The 21,841-nt window shown below is 53.9% G+C and overlaps 1 protein-coding gene across 2 annotated transcripts in view; it reads left to right on the forward strand.

Annotated features, from left to right (window-relative positions):
- ARHGAP39 (Rho GTPase activating protein 39) overlaps positions 1–21,841 on the forward strand; it is a 67,210-nt gene that overhangs the window by 8,389 nt on the left and 36,980 nt on the right. The window contains exon 1 of one of the 2 annotated variants that reach the window (XM_011374816.2): positions 19,651–21,684. The exons of the other annotated variant lie outside the window; for it this stretch is intronic. The gene's annotated coding sequence lies outside the window, so the exon portion shown is untranslated. Of the gene's footprint in view, positions 1–19,650; positions 21,685–21,841 lie in introns of those variants that run through there. 2 annotated transcript variants of the gene reach the window in all.

Here is a 21,841-nt window from a genome sequence, read left to right on the forward strand (position 1 = left end):
GACCTGAGGGTCGGAGTGCGTCTGAGTGTGCCCGGCCCAAGGGTGGGCGTGAGTGTGCCCGGCCCGAGGGTCGGCATGCGTGTGTGCCCGGCCTGAGGGTCGGCTTGAGTGTGAGCGTGCCCGGCCCAAGGCTGGGCGTGAGTGTGCGGCCCGAGGGTGGGCGTGAGCCGGCTGCATGGCCTGAGCTCGGGGCATCCGCGCGGTTTCCGGGGCGCCGTCGGGGCAGGCTGCGGGGCCCGGAGTCGGGCCAGGCTTTGTCCCGGGCACGGGGAGTCGGACGCGCATCCCCGGGCGCGGGCCGTGGCCCCCAGCCCCGCGCACCTGGCCTTTGCTGCAAGGGGGCTGGGGCGCTCCGCCTCCCCTCCCGGTCGCCCTCCCGAGGTGAATCCCCTCGGTCGCTTCTCGGTCGCGGGACTGGTGTGGGTGGAAGCAGTTCCGTGCCGAGGGCAGCGAGCGAGGCAGGCTGTGCATCTTGAGGGTCAGGACGTCTTTCAGTTTAAAACGTGCAGCCGGCAGCGAGGCCGCGGCAGCTGTGGGTGTGTTACGTGCTGCTCCCACCAGCAGCTGCTGTGGGCGCTGCGCAGCCTTCAGCAGCAAAAATGCGGCGCCCCCTCCTCCCCCATCCTCCAGTGTCGTGTGGTTTAACCAAACCTCCAGTGACCTCTGCAGAAACCTACAGTTGCCGGGCTTCTTGTTCCTCCCGGGTGCAGACAATAGCAGATTTGTCTTTGAAGCCGGTGCGGGGAACTGAAGCCTGTATGCCCTGGGTGCCTCTGTAAACAGCAGGTGGTTCCCAGCCAGCAGCTCCCCATTCTCAGTGAGCAAGGTGTGTTTCTCGTAGCTGGGGGAAGGGAAAGGAGATTTGATAGGAGGTGTGACTGTAAAGCAAGGAGACTCATTCCAGAAAGCGTCCTGGCAGGCTCGGTGATCCGCAAACGCTGCTCAGTGAATGAGCAGAGGCGGCAGCCCGTCTCCCTGCCTGCACTTTGTCTAGTCAGCTCTCTTACCCGCAGGTTGCGGGCGGGTTCTGGAGTCAGACGGCCTGCCTTTGAGTTGTGACTCTTCTTTACTGGCTTTGTCCTCAGTGCCTTTGGTTCCTCATCTGTAAAATGGAAACGCCAGTAATACTGGCCTCCTACGCTGGTTGTGAAGACTCAGTGAATCAAGACTGTAAAACGCTTTGGGCCTGGTACATTGTTAAGTGTTCAAAAAAGTTAGGATGTCATCACTGCCAGGATCTGGTTTCCAGGTGCGTTTGCCGGGCCGTGGTTCGTCAGGTTCCCTAGCATCTCCGTCTGTTTCACATTAACTTGAAGTCTGTGGCTTCCTTTTCTTACAAAGGCAAGGTGGGGTCCCAACTGGAGAACAAAGTCTCTATAAAGGTAAATGAGGAACAAATCTCACAAAACTGTTATAAAAAATATTTTTAGAAGAAGAAAGCTTCTAGTGAGCCACTCCGGAGTACTGCAGTTCTTACTGTCCTTGGGGGCAGGTGGGCTTGTCGACACAAACGAGACTTAGAGCAGTTCTTGAGTAAGCCTCCGTTCAAGCTCAGCTCCGAGAGCCAACATGGTCCTACTCCCGGTGCCATTCGTGTAATAGAAAAGATAATTTATTAACAAACTTGAAGTAACAGTGAAGACGTAAGCAACAAAAAGCAAGAACTTGAAACTACCAGTGCTGTAACACTCTGTCTTACTAAACTGTTGGAAGAAATAAGACTTAACTTGCTTTAGAAGGAAGTAGAGGATTCCCCATGTTTTCCAAGATGATGCTCTCTCTCTGATCTGGTGAAAGTGTCCCAGACTGACCTCAGACAAGTCCATCTTGGCTCCTTGATTTGTGTGACACTAAGACCAGGGATGCTCCACTCTAAGTAGAGTCTTTTGGCATTTGTGGGGTTTAAAGTGAGAAGACTTGCTGTTCATAACAGATGGTAAGCAAAACAGCTTTTGTGAGCACTTTTTAAATCTATCTCAAGGTAGAGTTTAACACGTTCACCCCAGCCTCCTCTCCTGCATGCATGCTGGGTGGACTGTTCTTGAACAATTTAATCCCAGTGAGTATAGTGTGTTAGGCTTCTACCTGGTTCTTTGGTGCTTTTGAAAAAAAAATGTCCGTGTAATATGTTCTCATATTGAAATACCTGCTTTTCTTAGCAAAACCCTTCTGCTGTGCCTTTTCACTGACCCATGGTCACATGGCCATTTGTTGTGGGCCTTATACATTTCAAAGTTAGCTTTGTGAGTGTTCTGTCTCAGAAGCACAGCCTCGGCACACAGTCATGTGCGACATGCTGGGCCTGGGCTGTGCCTCTGGCAGAACCGACCTGGATTGTCTGCCTGCTTCCAGGTTCCTTCTCCTGCTACTTTTCTTGCTCCCCCAGGTAAAGTCCAGACTCTCAGTTATTGGCCACCTTTGCTGCCTTCTGTACCTGCCTTGCTGTGCCTTCCATCGGCCTTTGAGACTTGCGCCTGACCTTACCTGGCACCTCTGCCCTTCTCCTTGAGATTGCGTCTGACCCTGACTCCTGTTCCCTGGCCACACTGTCCCACGCTGCTGAGATGGACCTCCTCACCTGGGCCTGCGGCCTGGCCCACCTCTGCTGCTGCTGTGCTCATGTCTCGGCTTTTTGGGACCACGTTTTGCAGGGCTTTGTATTTCCTTGAGACTTGCGTTTCGTAGCAGTCCCTGCTATCCTGTCCAACCCCCCAAATGTGATGGTGACACAAGTGACTGTGACCATCACATGTCTGAGAATTCTGATAATGAGAGTTGTTGCACCCTGCAGTCCTCCCCCCGCCCCCACCCCCCGAATCCGTAAGTTTATTACTAAACCCAAAAACTAATACTGGTCTTTGACACAGTTTGTGTTGGCCATTGTTAGGCTCCATCGGGTAAGGTTTTTCTTGACTCAACATTTGGTGTGGCTGTTCCCTACTTTCTTAGAAGTCTTTGGAATTCTATGGGAAAATCATACCATTCAGCATGTAAAGCGTGTTTCAGTGTTCTGCACAGATGTTTCTTAAGTGTCATTCAGTATGTTTTCACTGAACATCTGATCTGTGCTCAGTTGGTTGTGCATGGTTTGTAGCAGCATAGACGTGTGGCTCACTGTTCTTTCAAGGAGCCTGAAAAGGAGAAAGTCCATTAAGGCTCTGAGCCCTTCTGTGATCAAGGGCCAAACAGTGCTCCAGACTAGGGTCTGTAAGCTGCAGCCACTGGCAGGCCTCCTGCCTGTCTTTATAAATAAAGTTTTATTGAAACATTGTAGCTGCTTTGGTAGAACTGACTAGTTGCAGCAGAGACTGTGGCCCACAAAACCTAAACTATTTACTGTGTGGCCTATTTACAGAAAACAGCTCTAGAGGTTCAGAGGGGAAATGATTACAGGGCTGTCACGTGAGAGAAGGAAGGCGTCAAGGAAGTGGTGGTCTTCGAGCTAAACCTGCACGGTAGGAGAGTGGGAAAAGGAGTTAGGACTGATGGTGTTTCAGGTTTGGGGAACAAAGGTGGAAAGCTGGGTGGGTTGTGTGTGGTTTGTGGAGCTTAGAAGGTCATGTAAGGAATAAGAGGGCTGTAGCGCGAATGGCTTAGAATCCCTGTTAGGGTTTAGTTCTCCAGCTGATAGGGGCCACGTCAGGTCTTTGACTGGGAGACCCTGATAGAGTGCTTCAGGAACACTTAACGACGGATCGGAGAAGGAAGTGCCACTCGGAGTTCGTGGGCCAGCTTTGTCAGGAGGGTCGAGGTAGCAAAGCCCAGCGTTTCAGTGGCTCCCTACAGCAGACGTTCATTTCCGGCTCACATTTCACTTGCTCGTGGTTCTTCTCCGAGCGTCTTCATTCCTGGACCTGGGACCCACCCTTGTTTGGATCATGCTGTTACAGCAGAGTGGCAGAGACTCAGTGTCCCTTTAAGCTTCAGCTTAGAACTGACAGCTCGGGTTCCATGGACTGAAGCAGGTCACCCAGCCCAGCTCCCCAGAGGGAGGGGATGGGTGCTGTTTCCGTAGAGGGAGCACAAGCCCCAGGGCCTGGGCAGGGTGTAAGACGCCCAGCGCTCTGATGGGGAAGGGTGAACAAGTCACTGCAGACAGCACCGTGGAGAAAGCGAGCCTGCTCCGTGCTCTGCGTGGTCTCCCCGGGTCTCCCTGCTCAGCCCGGACACGGGAGCCAGCCTCTGCGGATGGAGCCCTCCGGCTTCTCAGGCCCTGCATCCCCCACTTCCAGCCTCGGCCATTGGCGCTTCGCAATGACAGCTGCTGGGCCGGGCCGCCGCCTGGAAGGAAGCTCACAGCCCCGGGCCCTCCCCTCACCACGCCCCTTTGCTTCAGGTCGTGCTCATTGTGCCTATTATGTCACCAAATTTGTCATTCCTCCCTCACCAGGGACGCTGGCCAAGCCGGGTCTGCACCCGGTCCCCTCTGCTTAATGGCTGTGCTTCCTGGGTGGGCCACCGCCCTTCTGTTGTGCATAAAGCTGCTCTGGCGATGTGTGCAGAGTAGTGGTTCCTCCTCAGGAGTGATCTGTCTGGAGACTTGGTGCTCCCAGCTGGAAGGGTGCTGTTGGCACTGAGTGCGGGCACCAGTGGGGCTGCGGGGCACCCCTCAGTGCGCAGGACGGTCGTACGGCCGGCATGCCACATCCAGGAGCAGGCCTAGTGTGTGTCCTTTCTGCCTTCCCTGTTGCACTCTGCTCTCCAGTGACATCAGCCAGGTGCCACCAGGCCAAGGCCTGCCCCATGTTTTTTCTTCCCCGCAAAATGAGCCTGGTGGCCCCTTAAGCTCCTTTGACCCTCCTGGACACCTGCCCCAGCCACAGCCTGTCCTGATCCCTCCGTTGGCGCAGCAAGTTTCCCTGAGCCAGGCCTTTGGCCACCGCATTACCAGGAGTTGTCCCCCGGCTGCCCTGGGGAGCTCTTGAGGGCGACAGACATTTGAGTTCTCAGTGTCTCCTTGCATTTTCGCACACTGCGCCTAGAGCAGGGTGGGTGTGGGCGGACGTGGCCCAGGGAAGGGCCAGGAGCAGGAGCAGCGGCGCCTCCGTCATCTGCCTGCAGCTTCCAAACACCCAGAGCCTCCGATTCTCATCTCTAGTTTCCTAAGTATCATTTTTCACTTCTCATAGATACTCTTTAGTGTTGCTTCCTAAAACGTTTTGAAGAGATAGCATAGTGGGGGGTTAGAAGTGTGGAGAGTACACAGGGTCAACTCCTTCTTGTCTCTGCCCCCAGGACTCTGGTCCCCTGGAGGCACCCACTGTATCTTCTAGAGACACTTTGTAACTGTAAGCAAATGTGTATATAAAGTCTTTTTCCTACCCTTTGCTTTTCAAAAAGTTTCTGAACCTTGCCTTTTTAAACTGTGTTTGTGAAGTCACTCCATTTGAGTTCATCACCCAGCTCCTTCTTTTCATGGCTGCATTGCGTTTGGTGTATGGAGGTGGTGAATTTATCTAACCAGCCCCTACCGGGAATGTCATATTCTGTGCAGTCACCAATAAGCCTGCGGATGGGTGAACGTGTCTATAGGACCCATCCCTAGAAACAGAACCTTTCTTGAAACACTGTCTGTTCTGTTAGATCACATTTTGCTCTTGTTTCTTGAGGTCTTTAACGTGTTCTTTTTTTACTCACTTATTTCTCCCAGTTATCTCTCTCTGTTGACTCAGTGAATACAGTGTGTTCGAATTCGGTGAGTTTCCCAACTGGAAGCTGGCTCACCTTTCACACGTTCTTATGGGAAAGAGTGACTCGGAAAGCACATCCACATCCACACGTGCACAGAAACACTCTCAGCAGCATTATTCATAACAGCCAGAAAGTGGAAACAACCCAAATGTCCATTAACAAATGAATGGATAAACAAATGTGGTCCATCCATACAGTGCAGTATTGTTTGGCAATAAGAAGTGAAGTGCTGATTCATGCTACAGTGTGGATGAACCTTGAAACATGCCGAGTGAAAGAAGCCAGACACAGAAGTCGACGTGCATGATTTCATTTATATGAAATATCCAGAATAGGCAAATTCATAAAGACAGAAAGTAGATTAGTGGTTGCCAGGGGCTGGAGGATGACAGCTAAGGGGCCCAGAGTTTATTTTTGGGTAATGAAAATATGCTAAAATTGACTGTGATGAAGGTTGCGCATATACTGAATATACTAAAAATATACTAGGATCGTACGCTTTAAATGGGTGAATTGTACGGCATGTGAGTTATATCTCAAAGCTGTTAAAAACAAGAGCGACTATGATTTTGCAGAAGGGAGCGTTCCAAGGTGGAGGTCAGGGCTTTGGTGTGGTTGACACAGTACTGGGGTCTGGCGAGAAGTCCCAAGGGCAGCATGGGGGCAGGGGCAGGCGGTAAATTCCCGGTCAGTGTCAGGGGCTGCTGGGTGTGGCTGATGCACAGGCCTTGAGTTAAACTTTGACCCTGTCCCTGACTTGTGCAGCTGACCACAGATAAATCACTTCCCATCTGAGCCTCTGCTCTCTTGCAGGTTATATTACATCTGTCCCGTTTGTTTTCCAGGGGTGTTACGAAGCTGAATAATGCCTGAGTTTCAGGGGACCCTGTAAATTAGTGTTATATGAGTATAAAAAATTTTTAAATGTATTTTAACACTGAGAAGCCTACAGCAGAGCACGTTCTCTGTTCTCTGGCAGACTGGTCCAAGACAAGACAAACCCTGAGTGTAGACAGCACGAACAGAGTTGGTGTGTGAGCAGAACTGTCACCTCGGCTCAGAGCCCTTGCCGGCAGCCAGGGTGCTGGGGTTCAGGCATGAAAGCCCCTTGTCTGGCCCCCGATTAGAGCCTGTTTTCCTTTTTTCCTTTTTGTGCTCCTTGGTGACTCTGCTTCTTCTCTTGGTCTTTCTTGGAGCTCCCAGAGGCGCTAGCACCTGTCAGAGTGGCGGATGCTTCCTTCATGGTTGAGCTTTGCAGCAATATTGTCTCTTAAGACAGCGGTCCCCAACCTTTTTGGCACCAGCAACTGGTGCTCCTATGAGAATCTAATGCCTAATGATCTGAGGTGGAGCTGAGGCGGTGATGCTGGTGCCGGGAGTGGCTGCAAATACAAATGAAGCTTCCCTCGCTCACCTGCCACTCACCTCCTGCTGTGTGGCCTAGTTCCTAACATACCAGGACCAGTACCGGTCCATGGCCCGGGGGTGAGGGACTCCTGTTTAAGACACTAGTTGTGGTGTTCTGTTTTGGTCCCTTCAGCCATTTCCTGATATTTCTGTGGTGGCCAGCATGTCCTTCCTGACAGGGTGGTGATGAAGCACACAGACTCTCAGCCCCTGCTACAGGTCCCACGTTATTTGTGCACAGTCCCATGCATCACTAGTAAAGGGGAAGCAGCTTTTGGACGCTAGATATCATTTTCCTATGTAACTGCAGAGTTGTCCTTTTACATTCAAAATTCCCCCGTGCTAGTGGGATTCCTACTGCTTTGGACTCTGAGAAGCCTCCTAAAAGCTGGCGGGTATGATGCTGTGTGTCCCAGAGACCCTGGTGCACAGCGTGTGTGGAAACCACACATGGCCGCCTCGGGACAGTGCGGCCTTCCGGCCAAGGCTGCTGGGGCCAGGGGCGGGCTTTGCTCAGGGATATAGGGAGCCCTTCTCCGTTGGTTTGGCAGGTCTTGACCTCTGGGTCTGTGTTCGCCAGGCCCGTCCACATTCATCCCGCTGTCACCAGCTACGTGCCAGCCACTTGCCAGTCAGGTGTCCCAACATAGAGAAAGACCGGGCCCCTGGAGGGGGACACACAGGAATGGATTTTGATGGCTTGACGTGGACAGCAAGAGTAGAGGCATGTGTGGGGTCTCGGAGAGACCCCTAGGCAGGGGCGTGTGCAGTTTAGGTAGGCTTTCTGGAGAAAAGGGTGTCTCGTCTAGAAAGAGGGAGTATCTGTGACCGAGTCTTCAAGGGGGTTACAGCAAGGAGCAGTGCACCTCGGGCGGAAGGGGCCGCCTGGGGCAGGAGGCAGCAGCTATGTGTGGAGCTTCCAGGAGCACTTTGTGGCTGGGACGTCCAGTGAGGCAGGGTGGGAAGGGCAAGAGGTCAGCAGGTGAGTGGGGGGCACGTTTGCGGAGTGCGTGGACTACCTCCTGAAGGGGAGCACCCTCATCTGGGGTCCCACCGGCCACATCAGGGTGCAGGTGAGGCAGCGAGCAGTCCCGCGGGAGGGCTTAGCTGGCCTCACCTGCCTGCTTCCTTCCCTGCACACGGCAGAGTGCGTGCGAAGCTGCCGCCCACCCTGCACCCATTCTGTCGTAGATGGTGAAGTCAGTCACACGCAGGCGGCGGCACCGCACCGTGGGCTGGGCAGTACCCAGAGGCAGGGCTCCATCAGTTCCCTCCACGCCCAGCGTGCTGGCCCCATGAAGGGTGAGACGCATGGCATGGGCCTTGCTCCCCACGGACCGCACACTGCCTCACCTGCACCCTGACATGTCCTTGAAGAGTGCCGGCGTTGGGACTTTGCAGACTGGAGTTGGCACTTGGTAAGTGGAGAGCCTCAGTGGCTATTCAGAGAAGCTTGGTGGCCTGACGCTGGGTGACACTGCACACTTCCTTCCAAGCCTGAGACAGTGGGTGGTCACGGTGGTATGTGGGAGGAGGGAGCGGAATTGGGTGGCTGCGCCTCTCCCGTCACATCGGGCATCCTATTTAGATGATAGGGCAGGATGGAGCGTGGGGAAGGGGATCAGCTCGTGGGGCTGGGTACGAAGTGGGGCAAGGCAGGCGGCCAGCCACGGCCTGCCACTGCACCTCAAGAGGCTGCCCCATGGCCGTTGTGTCAGGAGTGAATCGGGGAAGGCAGGAGTGTGGAAACAGGTTCAGGTGAATGAACATGGAGGAGGCTGTGTATCAGCAGAGGTGTCAGGTCAATGGGCTGGATGTGGAGGGTCCCAGGTGCTGCTCTCACACTTCTCAGTGAGCTGTCGCAGCACGTATGCAGAATTTCACTCCTTTTCATGATGGATTCGGAGCCAAGCTTCTAACACACACGGACCAGCTCGCAGGAAGTAGGGGCTGCGCAGGGAGGTATCTTGGATGCGAGAAGACTGACAGCCAGGACAGGGTGCTGTGAAGAAGGGGACAACACAGATTGAGGACGTCAGAGCAGAAGTGACAGACCTGCAGGGTTAGCAGGTAACTGAAGCAGATGCAACATCCAGAAGACGCGCAGAAGAGGTGGAGAGTAGGGGTGGAAAGAGCAGTGGGGGCTGATCTGGAGGGTCAGCCTTGGAGCCGTAGGAGGAGATGCAGGGCTGCCATCCATCCACAGAGCAAGTGGCCTTGTCAGCCGGCACATGGGAGCAGGGACCTTGAAAGCACTTCCCAAACTCTGACAAAATGAACTCCAACCCAGCCAAATATTCTGCCAACTGTCAAGTGGAATAAAGGTGTTTTCAAAAGTTACTTCTCACCTACCCTTTTTCAGGAAGTTAGGAAAGGCTGTCACAGCAGAGGAGACGGCACCCCCACGGGCGGAGATCAGAGCCCCTAGCCATGCCCGCGTCCACCTGGGTGCCTGTTTGCGGAGCTCGTCCAGGGCGGGTCTTTGTACACTCTGCTGACCCATCCACCTTGTCCAGCCTCACTCAGTGCTTGTTTGCTGCCTTGAGCAGAGTGCATTGCTTGATGCCCATGTCCTGGTGTCGCCCGTGCTCAGGCCGGGTGGACGTGGACATCAGGGCTCATCTGGGGGCATTGGAGGACGGTTCTTGGCAAGCCCGTTGCATGGAGAGTGGGCAGGCTGCACAGAGTGCCGGATGACGCGGCCGCTGCAAGTGTGGAGTGTGGTGGGGCAGCTTCTGGGCCCCTCTCTGCACCGGGGCTGGGACTCGGCCGTCACCTCCAGCAGGCTGTGGGCTGTCAGAGCTCAGCCACGCCTCTCAGGAGAAGTGCTGCAGTTTCCAGCTGGAATCGGGCCCCTGCCCGCACGGCGCCCTCTGCCCGCCCGTCTGCTGCCTTCCCTGTCACCAGTGCACACCTGCTGCGCGTTCAGAGCTTAAAAGTACACAGCTCTTGTCCTCCTCCCCGAGCTACCACCCTGCTACTACCCCCGGCCCTGGGGGTCTCGGGCCTGCTGTCCTTCTGCTTGCTCTGCTGAGTCATTCCCGCCCCCCCCACCTGTCTGCAGTCCCCCAGTGCCACCTCACAGCCCTCAAGTGCCCCCCAGGCATCTGTGCCGTCATCTTGCTCTGGCTCACTGCCCGCCCCTCGGTGAGCCCAACCACGCGTGCCTGTGGATGCACTGATTGGAGCTGGAGCTCCTGTCCCGTGCTGCTTTCTCATAAGCTGGCATCCAGAGCTCTGACCTCTTTGGAACCACAGCTGAGCATGGCCGTGGACAAGCGGTTGGACGCGTGGAGGAAGAGGCTCCTGGCAGCCTCCTTGCCAAGGCCGGGCCACCCGCGCCCTGGGAGGCGAGTCTGTCCCTCCATCTTTCCCACACCGGCCCTGCTGCCTGCCACCAGCATCGTCACCCATGCGCCTCGCAGGGCCATGCCTGCCCAGCCCCAGCCCTGCTTGCTCGGGGCAGCAGCAGCTTCTGGGCGTGCTGCCTTTTGCGGCATCATTGACAGCTCCTCAGTGTGCTCCTGCTTGCTCCTGGGGACTCCGGGTCAGCCCGCTGCCAACCTGGCTCCTGGAGAGTGGCTGGGGCTGAAGCCCCTCACCTCACAGCAGCAGGTGACGGGGCTGAAGAGTCTGGGAGGGCTCCTGGTTGCCAGCTGTGCCCATTGTCTCCTCACATGGCTCCTTCATGAGGGACCTGGCTTCAGGGATGGCTGCATCCAAGTGCCAGGTGGTGTTTCTCCTTTTCTCTGGGTTTTATTTCTGCTTCCTTGTGTTTTTTCAAGACTCCTCCTTACTGGGGACAAAATGGCCCAACAGCTACAGGTCCCAGTTCCATGCAGGTGCTTTCAGCAGGCAGAGGTTGTTTTTGCCGCCTTGGAGCTATGCCCATCCTGGGGGGATCCGCCCCGGGAAGGGGCTCCAGAGAGGAGGGGGGATGATGGAAGCCTAGGCAGATGGCCCAGTGAGAGTGCCAGGAGCTCTGGGGCTCAAGTTCAGGCCTTGGTGTTTAGGACTGGGACCTAGGGGTCCGCCCTGTGAGCCCCATTTTCTGACCTGTGAGGTGAGAACAGACATAGCCGCCGCACAGACAGGAAGTGGGATGGTGTTCGTACAGCTCTGCCCGAGCATTGTACTGTATGCAGGAGGCGCTCAGTAAAGGACGTGGCCGGGGTGGGGGCTGGACCAGTTCAGATGCTTAAGTCAGGCAGTGTCTTGGAGCAGGTGCATCGTCACAGGTGCTTCAAAAGAGACTAGGGACTTGGCTGACAGGAGGGGCCAGGGGCCACCTTCCCACTTTCTGCCCCCCCCGTTTGCATAATTATTTTTACGTACAAAAGGCTGTCTCTGTCTGATGTTTTCCACGGCACCCGGCAGGTGTGTCTCATGGGGCGCAGACGCCCATCCCAATGGGTGACTTGGAGTTGCTGGCTGGCACAGGTGGTGCACTGGAGCAGCTGCACGGTGCTGGGTCCCTCCCATGGGAGCAGGAGCTGCGGCCTCGCCTATCTGTGGCACGGGGCTCTCCTGTCTGCCTCTGATCCCTGAGGCTGCTGGCTTTGGGAGCACAAGTCCTACATGCTCCTCTCTCTTCCACTTGGCACGCCGTGTCATGATGGCAGGTGACCGATTCAGGGCCCAGGTCTCGCTCACTGCCAGCCCAGACTGGGCGGCGGTGTTTTGTCACTTCTCTCTGCTTGCCTGCCGGCGTGTGCACCGAGGACAGTCACTGAGGCTGGGCAGCCCCTCCTTGGACGTTTGTTGAGATCTCGCGTTATGCCCTGGTATGTGGTCAGTTTTCAGGAATGTTCCATGGTGGTAGGTAAGAATTCGTGTCCTGTATGCCCCTGAGATGAAGCCTGGTTAGCCGTGCCATCTCTTCTGTCCTTACAGATGTGAGGTCCCGCACCGTCTCCTCATATTCTGGCCAGGCCCAGCCCCCTCGGGCTGCGGGGCGCCCCGCTTCTGGCGGCGCACCGCTTCTGGCAGCGCCCCGTCCGGCACTGGAGGAGCTGCACCGGCTTTCTCGCGGTCAGCGCGCCTTGTCCGTCCTCGACGTCCAGCGTGCGAACACCCTTGACGCTTTAAGCGTGTCTGGTATGAAGCACGTGTCTGGATCTTTAAACCTGGACCACAGGTCCACTGACGTTTGTTAAGATTATTACATTTGAGTTTATTTCTGCCCTCTCTGTACTCTGTCCTGTCATTTTGGGACTGGTTGCTTTTCTTCCCTGTTTCTTACCTCCTTTTGAATTGATTCTTTTTTTTTCTTTTTTCTCCTCTGCTAGATTGGAATTCATTCACTTGACTCTGTCCTGACTGCCCTGGATATTTTATTTTATTTATGTACTTATTGCCCTGGATATTTTAACATGCAGAATTCATTTATCAAATCTAAACTGAACAGTTTTCTCTCTTCTCCAGATGATACAAAGACTTTAGGACACGGTGAACCTGGTGATCCCTCCTCCGCTTCCTTAAAGCTGTACGGACCCTCAGAGGCCTGTTCTCGGTTTTACGTAGAGTTTTTTCCCTCTGGGGTTCTCAGCTTTCTTCCCAACACACCTGTGGACTTAAACATTCTTTTAAAATAATTTAAAACTCTCATAATATTGTTTGTTCTTTCCCAGAGAGCTGGTCAAAGCTATCTAGTTCTTGTCCTGACAGAAATGGAAGTGTTCACTCCCAAAGTACGTGTTTCCTGGTTCTGCCATCCGTCTGCCGGCTTGGCCCTTCCAGGAAGTCTCTGGCGCTTCTGTTACTGGGCCTTGGCAGGAAAAGCCTCTGACAGAGTCAGTGAAATGATTCTCCAGTTTATCAGCAGTTTTCTGGAAACTAGAAGTAACTGGAACGGACTCCCCCAGAGGCAGCGGGAGCCCCCCTCAGGTCCCACTCCTGACAGAAGGGTGCAGCCTTTCAGGCCCAGCGGTTTGTCACCTTGTGACTGCTGGAGCCACCTGTAGGTGTGCAGGGTTCAGACCTTCTGTGTTTTCTGGCTACATGCTTTTACTGATGTTTTTCTGTCTTGCTTTCTGTTGGATTAAAAATTTCTATTTTGTTTTATTTTCTTCTGGCATTTGGTTAACATTCCATCATATCCTCACTGTGAACCCCCCTAACAAAGCCTCTGTCCCCCTTTTGGACCTGAGAATGACTTGTGTAACCCTTCATCCCACCAACCTGTCTTTGTGGTTTCAGCTCAAAATGTGGTTTTATCCCTTTGAAAACACTGAAGCGCTTCAGCCGGAGGTCAGGTTTCCTGCTCCCGGGCCCGCCCTCCTGCTCATGGGGTCCGCGGGCAGGAAGCCCTGCTGTGGCTTCTGCGTGGGAAAATGACTTCATTTTACTTGTGTTTCTGAAAAGTAGCCTAGCCGGCTGAACGCTCGTTGCTGGGGGTCCTTCTCAGTCCTGCCTCCCTGGGCTCCGCCCCCACTGCGCCCCGCCTCCCCGGGAGCAGCCGGGTCCCTGGTACAGCACTGGGTTTGTGTGGGTTTGTGTTTGTGAGACGTGTCAAAGGTGTCTGAGAAAGGTTGCTGGCCCTTCGCCCTGGGGGACGGGAAGGCCTAGGGGTGGGGGGCAGTGGGCTTGTGCTGCAGAGCGCAGCCTTCCCCAGAGAAAGGCTGCCCCGGGCTGGCCTCGGGGTCCTGTGTGCAGGGGCAAGGAGGCTCCTGTCTCCCACGTAGTGCTCACTGGGGCAGCTGGGAGTCTCAGGACACCCTCTCATTGCCATGGCCCCTCCCCTTTCTTTAGTCACCAGCTCCTCCAGGTCACAGGCATGACTTCAGGGTGCAGAGGCCCCCAGGAAGTGGAGCATGTCCTCCAAGAGAGGAGGGACAACACATGGGGAGGGCCACTCTGGACCCCACTGGGCCTGCGGCTGTTGCTGTCACGTGCATGTCGGTGCCAGGCAGAGCTGCCCACCTGGTGGTGGGAGGGCCGCAGGTCCTCCTGGGTGCCATCCTGCTCTTCACCGGTGGCTGGCCTGGCGGTGGGGCTGGGCATGAGGGGCATGGGGCGGCAGACTGCGGCCTCCTGGGCCCGTCCTCCGCACAGAGCGTCCTATGCTGCAGACCCACGGAGGAGCTTGGAACCAGGAGCCCGCTCGCCCACACATGACAGGAGCTCTCCCACAGTGGGGGTGGGGGGCGGCGCAGGCCTGGAAGGTGATCTGGGGCCCCCCACAACCACGGTGTCTACGTGCCAGTGGCTCGTCCTGCTCTGGGCGTGTGTCTCACCTGCCAGCTCTCAGGCCATCCCACCTGCGGGCAGCTGGACAGCCCCAGGCAGTAGGGGACCACAGAGAGGCCAGCGTGGGTGCGGTGCTGAGAGCATGATGGGTGCTCAGCACAGGGCAGCGGGTGTCCTATCACATGAACTTTCCCTGCATGTTGACTGTCCCCTGTGTGTGCCAGGCGCTCTTCAGGAGGCAGGTGCTACAGAAAGAGGTGAGACAGTCATGGGGGCTGGGGGTGCAGAGTGGCCGGTGGGACCCACAGGCCCGCCCCCGAGAGGCGTCCAAGGCGGCACACGCCACCCTGCTGCCCTTGGTGAGCACTGAGCCCTGTGTCTCACACAGACGCGGGTTCTAGATTCTGCTACCTCCCTATGGGGGAGCCTGTCACTCAGAGGCCCGGGTCCCCAAGGGGCAGCCAGTGGCAGAGGGGCTATGTGCTGGGGGCTTGGAGCCCTCAGGGCCAGGAAGGTCAGGGCCGCTCCCTTGCGTCATCTGAGGGGCATTTGCTGGGGTGACTTTTAAGGTCGCAGACCTCCTTCCAGGGAGGGGTCCGCGTGTTGCATCGTGGCAGAAGTGGCCGGCCTGGTGCAGGGGGCTCACACAGGGTGGCGGTGTGGCAGGGCCGGGAGCTTTCTTTCCCAGCCTCCCATGAAGCTGCTCGTGGAAGCAGGCGGCAAATCCACATCGGGACATGCGAGGTAGGTTCCCTCTGCAGGGCCCTTTGGCTTGACGAAGCAGAAGTGGGACAGGGAGGGCAGGCGCCCTTCTGCTCCCTGCAGCCCCACTGGAAGCCCGCGCTGCCCTCCACATGCGCGGCAAGTGACAAGTGACCTGGCAACAGTTGAGAATTGGAGAAACACAGGTGTTGGAACTTTCTGAGAAAAGCTGTAGTAACCAGTAATAGAAATTAAAACATTCTGTTTCACCAAAAATACAGTTTAAAAGTAAGGGCAGAGAACAGAGGTGAGCACAGAGCTACAGGAAGGGCTGGGCGGGAGCAATCCCGCGCGCTGCAGCATGGACCAGACCCCGCCGCTCGGGTCCCCAGCCCCGATGCACGCGTGCGTGCAGCGCGTGCAGTGTGACTGCCTTGTCTATAGTCCCAGCCCGTGAAGTTTTAGGAGTTTCGTTTCCTCCCGACCCTCCATTTCCTTCTGGGCGCCTCTCCCTTTAACAGCCCGGCCTCCTGGGCGCCTCTCTGCCCTGTCGGCTCCCACTGGGCCTGGCCCAGGAAGAGTGACCGTTGAATCAGCCCTCCTTGACTGGCCTGAGCACTTCCCTCACTCCTCTGCCTATCACATCCTGAAGCCATCTCTTCACTCAAAAGTGGGCTTTTGGGAAATAAGGCAGTCACATCAAGCAGCGCTTGTGATGCGCGGAGCAGCGGTTTGGGCCCTGGGGCCGCAGCATTGCGCAGAAAGCATTATCCTGGCTCAGTATATTTTCAAAGAATCACAATGAGATTTAAGTAATAAAAACATCCTCTACTGCAAAGTGCTGCCTGCGCTCTGCTTCCTTCCTTCGTGGAGACCCAGGTCTCCCTGTCCTGGGATCTGAGATCACTACGCCTAAGCACCTGAGTCGCCATGTGGGGATGAGGCGGGTGGTGTCACCACCACCTGGGGGCTGGGGGAGCTGGGCAGGAGGGGGCTGGACACTGGCCCTGTGGGCACTGGAAGGGGTGACAGGAGTGTTCGTGGTCATGTCAGTGCAGTCTTGCAGGACCAAGAGCTGCTGTCTGTGTCATGGCTGTCCTCGTTTCTCTCTGAGCCCCGTAGGGTGGCACCACGCTCTTGGTTTTGGGAACAAGCCAGGACCCTGGTGTCGAGCTGTTCCTGGTCACAGGCCAACTTCTCTGTTCCGACCACTGGCATGTGAACAGATAGATATTTCGTTCTCTCTAAACAGTCTCACAGGGGCCCCCGGTGCGGTTTTGTTGGTGAGAGAAGCCCAGGAAGGCAGGGAGGGCAGGGCCACGCCTTTGCTCGAGGTGGGTGTGTGCGAAGAGCAGGGGCCGTGGGCCCAGGCAGGGGGTCTGTGTACCCCAACTGCCTGTCACATGACCTCTGGCAGCCAGGCAGGAGCCAGGTGCCACTCAGAGCGGCAGCACTGCCATCAATCCATTTCCACTGTCCAGCGTGGCTCTCAGCATGTCCCTTCTCTTGCGGGGTGAGGTCTGACACCAACTCTCAGAAAGGTTTGGAAAACTGGTCCTGACCTGCGAGCTGATTCCATGGCTTGCTGACAGTTCTGGTCACAGTTTCAGCCGTGACGACGGCCGTCCTGTGGAGGAGGCAGTTGATGAGAACAGCTGCTGCAGAGGCGCAGATGCGGAAATGCCAGCCTGCCCTGGTCACCAGGCGGAGAATGGGGCATTGTGACTGCCGCTCAGAGCTGAGCTTTCAGATGTGAGGCTGAGAGACGCTCATTGTCCAGAACCTGGAGATGTTGTTGAAACAGCCGGAGAGTGGGGCTGGGCCTTCTGGACACGATGGCTGAGTCAAGACTTGTTTATTCTGTTTCCTTCTCTGGAACTCGCTGAAATGAACAAAAAATGAAAAATAGGGAACAAGATTTAAGCCAGAGGAGGATGTCAGCCAGCCGGGGAGGAGGGGCGAAGGCCAGAGCCCTGAGTGGGACTCAGTGCACTGAACAAAGAGGATTTCTAGGGACACAGCTAATGCCATCGACTGGACAGAGGGGCTCGTGGTGTGGGTGGTCCTTGAGAGAGAGCGTGTGTGGGGTCTGGTGAGGGAGGGGAGCTCAGGTGCTCCATCGGCCTTTCTACGCGACCCAGAGCCCAGGCGGGATGCAGAAAGAGAGACGGGCAGGCGCAACTCCGGAGCGCCTCAGGTCCAGTCACCAGGATATTTGGGGCCCGTGCTGTCCCAGGGCAGGGCTTCCAGGGAGGCACCTTGCAGGCGGACAGTTGCCCTCGAGGGGCTGTGGCTTGCAGGGGGGCCTTCTGCATGCCGCCGGAGCCCACCTTCCTGCCCCTCTACCTTGCAGCACCCTTCAGAAGCCTTAAAGGGACCCTCTTGCTGGAGCCAGAGGAACGGAGCTTCGCGCGGCCCGAGCAGAGCCCTGAGAGCAGCCAGCCTCGGCCCTCCCCCGAGCCCAGCACTCACAGGACCTCCCCCAGATCGCCCGGTCAGGCCAAGATGCAGGGCTCTGTCTCCAGTTTCAGTCGAGTTTCTGTCATTTGCAACCGAAAGAATGTCCTAATAGCAGAAACTCATTTCCAGAGCAGAGCCTGAAGAAAATTTGGCAACAGAGCATTCTAGAATGATGCACTTGATTTGAGTCCGCCCTAACTCCTGTCCCTTTCCTTATTTGAAAACGAGCGATAACCAGGAGCCAACATGGGACCCTGATGTAGAGAAAGAGAAGAAAAAGGACAATGGCTGCAGTGAAATCGCTGGTGAAGAAGACATTTAAAAGAATCAACCCTGGAAGCAGAAGAGAGAGAACCTTTTCTGTATACTAAAAAATACAAATTCAAAATACATAAAGAGAAAAGAGCTCAAACGGAAGGCACGACAGCAGAAGGACAGGCAGTGAGCTGGCGGAAGCAAGAGAGAAAATTAAAGGCAAAAACCTGCTACAAACTTGGGGGCCCAGTTAGCAACAGCGAATAACGGGCAGGCACCACCAGAACAGAAGTGGTCGCCAGAGGACAGCTGCCTGGGAAACATGCTGCGCAGAGGGAGACAGACAGATGTGGTCTGAGAAGACCAGAGCCGGAGGGCTTCGGGGAGACCCATCGGCCACCGCGGGCATCAGAGTTGGAGGAGAGCCGGTGTCCAGGGATCGAGGGACAAGTCAGGCAGGACCTCCCTGGAATGATGGCGAGGAGACTGTGACATGGAGAGGGCACATCACGTTTCTGGAAGAACTGGATACGAAATGACCAGCGCCAGGACAGGACCTGGTAAGTTAGCCGAACCCGTTGGCAGACCCAGTCTGCCTCATTCCCCGCTCCAGAAGGCAGCAGAGCCAAGCCAAGCGGCGAGCGGAGAGAGAAGCGCTCTCCGGGGATTCACTCCGAGCCCAGCCTCAGGATGGGGCGTCCTGCCTGGCTGAGGTGAGTCTGCCGGGTGCCCTACACTGCAACTTGGGAGAGAAGGTGCCGCGGGGGTCACTTGCTCCTCCTTGAGGACAGATGATGGGTTGATCAGACAAGGTCCTTAAAACAGTTATAATTACAGTCCATATGTTCAAAAGCTAAGGGAAATATTGACCACATTAAGTAAAGACATGGTGAAGCAAACACAGTTAACTAACAATCCAAACTAAACTTCTAGAGTTGAAACTAACCTGCCTGAATGCAAAACATACTGGGTGGGATTAACAGCAGATTAGGCATTGCAGAAGAAAAGATGAGTGAACTTGAAGACAAGCAGTAAGACGATCCAAACTCTAAGACAAGGAGAGGAAAAGTAACTTTAAATAAACAGAAGCCAAAAAGAGTATGACTGAGATGTGGGACAATGGGCAGAGCACTAATGTTTGTGTAACTGGAGTTCCCAAAGGAGGAGGGAGGGACCAAAAAACTACTTGAAGGAACGATAGCTAAAAAGCTTCCAAATTTGATGAAAACTGTAAACCTAGATAGAACAGCCTTAACAAACCGTAAGTACAAGAAACATGAATGAAATCATACAAAGTACATCAGATTCAAATTGCTCAAATCCAGCGATGAAGAGACAAGTCTTAAAGCAGGCAGAAAAAAAAGACAAAGGTTTCCTCTGCTGTCCAAAACTTCAGCCGCGCATGAAACCTTCTGGCATGAAGCGGACAGGCAGCCTTACGGCGTGGCTTGCCTTAGGGCACTGCTTGCCAGCAGATGGATGCACAGAGTCAATCAAGGTGAGGCTCAGGTGCTTGCAGACAGCTCAGTGCCGCAGCTCAGTGCCACGGTGCTGAGTGCCGTGTCTGGGTAGGAACGGGCGGGGCCCCTCTCCCTGCTTGGCCTGCCTCTTTTCGTGAAGGAGACAGTCCTCTTCGGATTCCTTCTCATTAGCGAACAGGCACTGATGTAGTAGGTCTTTTGTAGAAAGGAAGCGGCGCGAAGTGCACGTTCAGGACGTGGGAGGTGCCTGTGTTACACCCAGGGGAGCACATGCAGACGCCCGCAGGTTTCTCTAGAGACAGCGCAAGTGGGGGGGGGGGGGGGGCGGTGTGTGCAGGTGCTAGACGAAGACCGTCAGCCTGGAGTTCGGTGCCAGTGTGAGTGCTTCTTTAAAGGTAACTATTTAAATAACAGCAATAACAATGTAGTGGAGTATGTCAGGGGGTGGGTGGGGGAGGTGTACAACATACACTGAATAAGATGTGACAAAATGGCACAAAGGCCCAGAGAGGAGAGATGGCAAACTCGTGCCTGAAGTGGAGCAGTTTCACTTGCTGCTGGACCGTGATAGATTACATGTGGACACTGCGCCCCTAAAGACGTCTACTGAGATAGCTGAGCAGTGATTACATGCAGCTGATAACAGCGGAGATAAAACTGAATCGCGGAATACGTAATCCAGGAGGAGACAGAGGAAAGTGGAACGAAGAATGGATGGGCCAAACGGAAAACAAGTAGCAAAGTGGTGGACTTCAACCTAACCATGCCGACAGTCACAAATCTAGATGTTTTAAACACCCTAATTAAAAAGGCAGATGTCAAACTGCATAATAAAGCCCTACCCAAACATGTGCTGGCTACAATAAATCCACATTAAATATAAAGACACAAGCAGGTTAAAAGTAAAAGGAATGCAAAGACATTCAATTCTTACACTAAGGAAAATAAAGCTGGAGTTGCTATAATACCAAATGTGCTGATTTTAGAGCCAAGAAAAGTACCAGGTAAAGATATTTTTGAAGAGATTAATTCATCAAGAACACACCATAAATTTTATGCACCTAATAGCAGAGCTATAAAACATAAAGCAAACAGCTGATAGAATTGCAAAGAGAAATGGAGAAATCCACAATTTTAGTTGGAATTCCCAAGACCCCTTTCTCAGTAATCGGTAGAACAATCAGGAAGTTAGTGTTGGCACTGTCTACCAGCCCGACCTGGTTAACATTTGTAGAACGCCCAAGAGCATGTTTATTCCATTGCATGTGAAATATTTACCAAGACAGACCGTTTTCCTGCTCCATAGATATTCTGACAAAAGAGTTAAATTAGAAACCAATAAAAATATCTAGGAAATCACCAGGTATTGGGAAAGTAAAAAAACTTCTGTATAATTCGTGAGTTAAAAGAGAATCAAAAGGGCAATTAGCTTTTGAACCGGATGAGAATGAAAATGCAGCATGTCACAATTTGTGGGATGTCAGCAAAGCGATCAGAAAGGGAAGAGGCGCCATCGCTACATATTCTGTTGCTCTTAAAAGGATAATAAATGAATAGTCTGACAACTTTATGCTAATAAATTTGACAATTTGTATGAAACGAATAAATTCCTTGAAAGACAAAGACCACTAAAGCTCACTCAAGAAGAAATTCAAAGTCTGGTTAGTTCTCTCTTAAGTAAATTCAATTCTTAATTAGAAACCTTCCCGCAAAGAAAACTATACGCCCAGATGGCTTCACTGGTGTGTTCTACCAAACATCTGAGGAAGAAATAATAACAATTTTACACCAACTCAGTAAAGTGATCCAGATCAGAAGGGAAATAGTAAAATTGTCAGTGTTCACTGTTGACATAATCATCTATGTATAAATTCTAATAAAATCTGCCCCCCCCAAATGGGGGGTGGCAATTAGAACAAAGAAGTGAGTTTAGAAGGGTTATGGGTACAAGACCAATATGCAAACTGGACTGGCAACAAACAATTGGAAATTGTTTTCTATGTTGTTAGCATCAACATGTGAAATACTTATGGATAAATTTGCCTAAATATGTACAAGACAAGCACACTAAAAACTGCAAAACACTGCTGAAAGGGTCTAAGTGGAGGGAGGTGACATGTTTGTAGGTGGAAGATTCGATATCGTTGTAAAGTTAGTTCTCATACTGATGCACAACGTGACACAGCTTCTGTCAAAACCCCAGCAGGGCATCTGGGAGAAACTGGGAAGCTGATTCTGAAGTTCACGTGGAAATGCAAAGGACCTAGACTAAAACAACTTCAAAAATGAAGAGCAAAGCTGGAGGATGAACACTAGCTGATTCAGACCCAGGATGTTTGGGATCACCAAGACGTGGTGTCTGTCCCAGATCAGAGAAGGCCTTCTGGAAGAGATGGTGCAGGAGTTGACTTGGAGACAAGAGGACCAGTCTGCCACTCACCGAGCCCTCTGCTTTTGACCAGCCTGAAGGGCGGGATGAGGACTGAAAAGAGATGAACAGGTGGTTGATTTGAATTGCTTTTGGGTTATGGTAGATGTTTTTTAGTTTCTCACAATTTCGCTAACACTGCTGTTGTTGTTTTTTAAAATGTGGAAGCCATATGAGAAGGTCGTCTGTTTTCTCGCAAATAAGAAATTAGAAGTACTTTAGTTTCACT

This window comes from Pteropus vampyrus, unplaced genomic scaffold (assembly GCF_000151845.1).
Source record: "Pteropus vampyrus isolate Shadow unplaced genomic scaffold, Pvam_2.0 Scaffold256, whole genome shotgun sequence".
Classification (NCBI taxonomy): Eukaryota; Metazoa; Chordata; class Mammalia; order Chiroptera; family Pteropodidae; genus Pteropus; species Pteropus vampyrus.